This window comes from Monodon monoceros, unplaced genomic scaffold (genome assembly GCF_005190385.1).
Source record: "Monodon monoceros isolate NGI ecotype Baffin Bay Population unplaced genomic scaffold, NGI_Narwhal_1 Super_Scaffold_16, whole genome shotgun sequence".
NCBI classification, from domain to species: Eukaryota; Metazoa; Chordata; class Mammalia; order Artiodactyla; family Monodontidae; genus Monodon; species Monodon monoceros.
The window spans coordinates 192,857-199,359 of NW_021703772.1; positions in this window are offsets into that span (position 1 = coordinate 192,857).

Sequence of the window (6,503 nt, forward strand, 5' to 3'; positions counted from 1 at the left end):
ATATCCACCATCACCACATGCAGAACCCCTGTTCATGTGCCACTCATATGTTCACTCAGACCCCTTTGTGTCCATTGCACAGATGGGAAACTGAGGCCAGAAACCCCTCCCCAGCCCCGGGTTCCAGGAACTCATCCTTGGTCAGAATTGGCCAGGAGAGTGTCAGCCACACCTTCTGACAAGAGCCCTGAGTGAGGGGTCTGTGCTCCTTCGTGGGGGGCAGCCCCCCTCAGAGTCAGCCCATTGAGGCTGGGACCAGGCCCTTTATCTCAAGAGGAGTTCCCAGGGTCCACTTCTCACCACGGCTGAGCTTGTGCACATCAGACCCGCCAGCCCCCTGCATCCTCTGGGCAGACAAGCAGCTAACCAGCAGAACACACTGGCAGGCTGGGCAGACTGAGGAGTCGGTACGTGGAGGCGAACATGTGCGTGCGTTTCCCTCACCAGGGCCTTTTGCCTGAGGGAAGTTCGCCGCATTCAGGTGGGCGAAACCTCAGGAGGGAAACCCATGTCCACTGGTGTGAAGACCCAGAGATGGTTGGGTGACCACAGCAGCTGGAGACCAAGGGGGAATCCCAGAAAGGGGAGATCTCACCCCAAATCTCCCACTGACCCCAACACATGTGCAGGACTCCAAGTGGCCATGAGAAAACCTGTCAGAGATGGCAGGGAGACAGAACTTGGGGTTTACTTGATTGACCTGATTAAACAAAAATCCAGACACTCATGGTGGGAGGCAGGATCTCCACAACGCATTGTCCAAGATGTGCAGGATGCAATCTAAACTTACTGGACATACAAAGAGAGGGAAAACTGTGGCCTATCATCTGAACAGACCTCCAGCCCCAGTGACCAAGGTGACCCAGGTGATGAAGACAGCAGTCACGGACTTTAAGGGAGCCATTCAATGTGTGCTCAGGTAAAACGTGAAAGAATATGCTCACCTTGCATGAAAAAAAGGAAATGTCAGCAGTAATAAAAAAAAAAAACAAAACTGTAGAACATAATCACATAGAAACTCTAGAGCCAAGAAATACAGTATTCAAAATAAAAAAAACTACTGTGCACAACAGCAGATTGGAGATGATAGAAGACAGAGCTGGTGAACTACAGAACAAATCAGCAGAATTTATCCAACCTGAAGAAGAGAGAAAAGGAAAAGAAGTGAGCAGAAGCCCACTGACCTGTGGGCCAAGAACAAAAGATCCTGCCTGTGTAATCGGAGTCCCGGAGGAGAGGAAAGAGGGGCTTGGGGGAAGCACTTAGAATAAACAGCAGCTGCATTTCCCGTTTTGGCGAGTTACATGCGTTTGCTGAGGCGCACAAAGAGTGGACAGAGCATCAGGGGACCTGGCTGCCCAGGGGTCCCAGCGGAGGGGCCCAGAGGGGCTGGACCCTGGTTCCCCTGGGCTCAGAGCAGAGTCAGCCGGGCTCTGCCGGAGGTTAGCAAATGCTCCAAGTGGGCTCCCCAGGACGAAATGCACCTGGAGATGCCTCCTGCACCATTTCCGTCTCGAGGCACCCTGCTGTCCGGGACCCACGAAGACCATCCAGCCCAATCTTCGAGGTGAGCCACTGTCCCCGGGGCCTGGCCGTCCACCCTCAGGGTTTCCCTGCCGGCCTGTCCTCTGCGAGGGGCACACGCCTCCCCCCAGGAGCCAAGAGCCGAGCCCGAATCTGGACCCGGACCCGGCCCAGGAACTCTTGTCCCACCTCCCTCCCAGTCACTGCAGTGTCCACCTGGGGGTCCCCCTCCCGCCCTTCCCTGCCTCCTGCCCTGCAAAGGCCACCCCAGGAGGCACCTTATTTCCCTGGTGAAGGGCTCCTGGGGCCAATGTACACGACCACACTCAATATAAAATTCCCACGATGAGCTAAGAAATAAGAAAAATGTTACTTATGGCTGAGTAATAGTCCACTGTACGTATGTGCCACATCTTCTTTATCCATGCCTCTGTGGATGGATATCTAGGTTGCTTCCATGTCCTGGCTATGTACATAGTGCTGCTGTGAACATTGGGTTGCATGTTTCTTTTCGAATTGTGTTTTTCTCCAGATGTACGCCCAAGAGTGGGATTGCTGGATCATATGGCAGCTCTATTTTTAGTTTTTTAAGGAACCTCCATACTGTTCTCCACAGTTCACATTCCCACCAACAGTGTAGAAAGTTTCCATTTTCTCTACACCCTCTCCAGCATTTGTTATTTGTAGACATTTTGATGATGGCCATTCTGACCGATGTGAGGTGATACCTCATTGTGGTTTTGATCTGCACTTCTCTAATAATTAGTGATGCTGAACATCTTTTCATGTGCCTGTGGACCATGTGTACGTCTTCTTTGGAGAAATTTCTATTTAGGTCCTCTGCCCATTGTTTGATTGGGTTGTTTGGTTTTTTGGTATTGAGCCACATGAGCTGTTTGTATATTTTGGAGACTAATCCCTTGTGAGTCGCATCTTTGCAAATATTTTCTACCATTCTGTGGATGGTGTTTTCATTTAGTTTATGGTTTCCTTTGCTGTGCAAAAGCTTTTAAGTTTAATTGGTCCCATTTGCTTATTTTTGTTTCCTTTTCGTTACTCTAGGAGGTGGATCCAAAAAGAATGAAATCATGCCATTTGCAGCAACACGGATGGACCTAGAGATGATCACACTCAATGAAGTAAGTCAGACAAAGACAAACATCCTATGACATCACCTATATGTAGAACCTTAAAAAATGATACAAATGAACTTATTTGCACAACAGAAACAGACTCACAGACATAGAGAACAGATTTGTGGTTACCAAAGTGGTAAGGGGGGAAGGGCTAAATTAGGAGTTTGGAATTAACAGATACACACAACTATATATAAGCTAGGTAACCAACAAGGACCTACTATTAGCACAGGGAACTCTACTCAATACTCTGTAATAACCTACATGGGAAAAGAGTCTGAAAAAGAATGGATATATGCATACGTATACCTGAATCACTTTGCTGAACACCTGAAACTAACACAACATTGTAAATCAACTATACTCCAATATAAAAGAAAAGTTTTTAAAGAACGCTATTTACGATATGGCTGCCTTACTATGAGCGTAATCATGTATTGTTTGGAGGCCTTCCTCTCATACATCTTAAGATAAAGGGGGGTTGATGCCAGCAGTTTTTTTTTTAACCTCAGCCTACGAGGCGTCTCAGGAGCAGCCCATCCGGAAGAGACGGCGGTGATTTTGGTAACACTCTCTTGCCAGGAGCCAGCGAGCCGGGAAGACTCCCCGGGCTGCCCTCCAGTTTCTGGCCGAGCAGCCGAGGGACGCGTGCCTGCCAGGGCCTGCGGCGGGAGCCCATCGTGTCTCCAGGGGCCGCCAGACTGAAGGCAGCTCGTCTTTCCGGCCTCTGACCGGACGCCAGGCACGGTGTCACCAAGCCCGTATAAAAGCGAGGGGCAGGCACAGTCCAGGCGCGCTGGGGACACGGGAGGACACCTGCCTAAAGAAGCTGCGCCGACCGGCCCGGACAGACCTCAGAGTAAGCCTGGGTGATGCGACCACGGGGCTGGGCCGTCCGTGGGGTGCGGGAGCCAGGGCCGCACACTGGCGTCTTCTGGGGATTTAACTTTTGTTAGCAGCTTCTGCCATTCAGCCTTCCGGTGACAAAGCCCGGGATGGAGACCGAGCCGCCGGCCCCTCCCCCTTCCTCCCACCCCCGCCGACTGCGGGGACTGTTTCCACTGTCCTTTCTGTCCTTTCTGGGGCTTTCTGGTGCCCCTTGGCTGGCTGGCTGGCTGGCTGGCTGGCTGTCCGTTGTTTCTGCTCCGTGAGGGTTTGAAGGGCTGCACTGCAGGGCTGGTCTTCCCGAGAGTAAAAGCTCTGATACCCCGTGTCTCTGGGAAGCCCCGCAAGGAGAACAGCCAACTCACCTTAAAATGTCAACTTTTCCCTCGGTCAGAATGAGTCCCGCGCCAACCCCTGGTCCCTCCCAGAGGCAAAACCCTTGAGTGGATGCACCCCAGCCCCACACACAGTCGCCCACGTTTTCACTCTTTTTTTTTTTTTTTTCGTTTTCACACTTTTAGTTCACCGGCAGCACTGCCAGCAAGGATTCGGCCCCTGGGGGATAAACTGCGGGCGTTTCTAAGTCCTCTGGTTTACGGGGGCCCCCTGGGGGGACAGGAGGCTCTCCAAGATCCGCAAGGGGTCTGACCCAGGCTCCTTCAAATTACTGCCGCTGCCCTGGGTCTTGGAGTGTGTGAGATTTTGCCTTTAAGAGCAGAGTCTATTACCCACAGCCCTCTGGCTCTCTTGAAAGTAAGCCTCGCTGGCCTTCAAAGCCAGACATTCTGGGGTTCATCTTCCTGGTGCAGGACCCCCAAGCTGGAGAGCTAACTGTGGGGCTCAGACCCCTTGCTCCTTGGGGAGAAACTCTATGATTGTGAAATCCCTCCCATTTGTGGGTTGCAGACCCAAGGGTGTGGGTCTTGACTATACTGTGTCTCCACCCCTCCTACCTGGCTGGTGGTGGTTCCTTCCGTATATCCTCAGTTGTGGAAGGTCCTGCCAGTCTTCTGGTCACTCCCACTGACAGCTGCCCTGTGAGTAGTTAGAATTTGCACGTGCTCACAAGAGGAGGTGAGTTCAGGGTCTTCACCATCTTGACTCCTTCCCCATCACTGCTAATTTTGGAGTTGTTAACAGCCTCCTTTCATGGAGTTCACTCATTTCTTTATTTGCTCTGCAAATATACGTGTGTATCCTGGTGCCACAGGGGGCCTGCGGTCACCTGGAGACACACCGAGGCCCATGGGACCCAGAGGAGGGGCCCTGCCTGATTGTCAGGGGAGGCTGGGGTCCTCAGAGTGTGGACATGACAGCGGAGTAGGGCTCATCCCTGGAGGCTGGGGAGGGGCTACATTCCAGGATGAGGGACAGACAGCCACGCAGAGTCACACAGAGTGAGGAGGGGTCTCCCCTCATGCCCATGGCATTCTGCAATTTCACTGTCACAGTAGACCCTGTCCCCAGCTGGGCTGCACTTGCTCCCAGATCCAGCCTGTCCCCACCTCCTTGGTGAGAACATGGTGAAGACAGCCCAGCCCCACGTGCCAGGGTGAGGACCAAAATAAACGATGGCCCTGAAAGATGGGTTCACGGCAGGCTGTCCCATCCCGCGGGCTCCTGGCGTGGAGGGCAGTGACCAGGAGGAGGGTGGCTTGCCCCGCGGCTCGGACAGGACAGCCCTCCCCGCCGTTTCCCCGCCTCCCCCGCCCTCCTGCCCAGACCCTCCCTGCCAGCTTCACCCTCCGCCCTTGAGGCCGGCAAGTGTCTTTTTTGTTTCTCCTTCAGAATCCACAGCAGGTGCAGGCTTGGCGCTTTGGGGTTAGTCACGCAGCCGCGTAAACCCCGACCCAACAAGCCAGCAGCCTCGGAGATTTAAAGTTGTTTTAAGGGATCTGCTGCCGGTCTCCAGGCTCTGTGGTTTCTTCTTTAGTTTTTGTAAGCATCCTGCACCTCAGTGTGGAGGACTGGCCTCCCTGAGATGCTTTTAGACTGCGAAGCGGGCGGCTCATCATTCTTCCTCTCTCCTCCCGGGCTCCTGCACCAGCGTCATCTCCTTCTCCCACACTGCGCCCTGGGTCCAGCTCTGGCCACAGATGTGAGCAGCTGTCCCTATGGCCAGCCCTCTGTCCCGAGGGTCAACCAGTGTCCAGAGCACGGAAGTTGCTTCCCAGTACTCATGCCCAGGCACACAGGCACGTGTGCACACGTGCACACACATGCAGCATGTGTTGACAGGCTGGCACTGGGCCTCTTCTTCACTAGAAGCTGTGGACTAGCCTCGTGGACTAGACGCCATGCAGGTGGAGCAACAGAGGAGCCAGCGCTGTGGGGCTGAGGGCTGGGCCTCCCCCCCGCTGCCTCCACCCCGCTCCCCCTCTGCCAGCAGGGAGCAGCCTGGTTGGCTCTTCAGTGCATGGCCTGAGGTTTTAACAGCAGCCAACTCTACGTGAAAAACAAAAGCTCATTCTGTCCCCAGAAACTTACCTTGATCTCGATTTCTAATTAAGCTGGAGGTGCCCTTCCAATGATCTCGGCTGGTTTAAGGGGTCCACTGGGGTCCTGGAATCTCCCACCAGGCTTCTCCTGACCCAGTGTCCACCTGTGTGTTCTGAAACATGGGGTCTTGATAGAACACGTGGGGTGCAGCCAGGCCAGCAGATCAGGCTGTGACTGCCTTTGAACAGACAGTTTGTCACTCATGGTCCCCAGAGGAGGGTGCATGCCCCACCCTGCATGGCCTCCCGGGGAGCGGCAGGGTCAGCTGGGGGGCAGGGAGAGAAGGGGCTGTGATTTCCATGGGAAGGTCCAGGTGAGGCAGGGCAAGCTGAGGAATTCCAGTGGCCCGGGGTGCAGGGCTGTCCCTGGTTTCTGGTACCTGGTCCTGGGTGATGAGGGCAAGTGGATCGTGGCCCGGAGTGTGGCAGCCCACAGAGGGAGCCTCTGGATTGGTTGGGG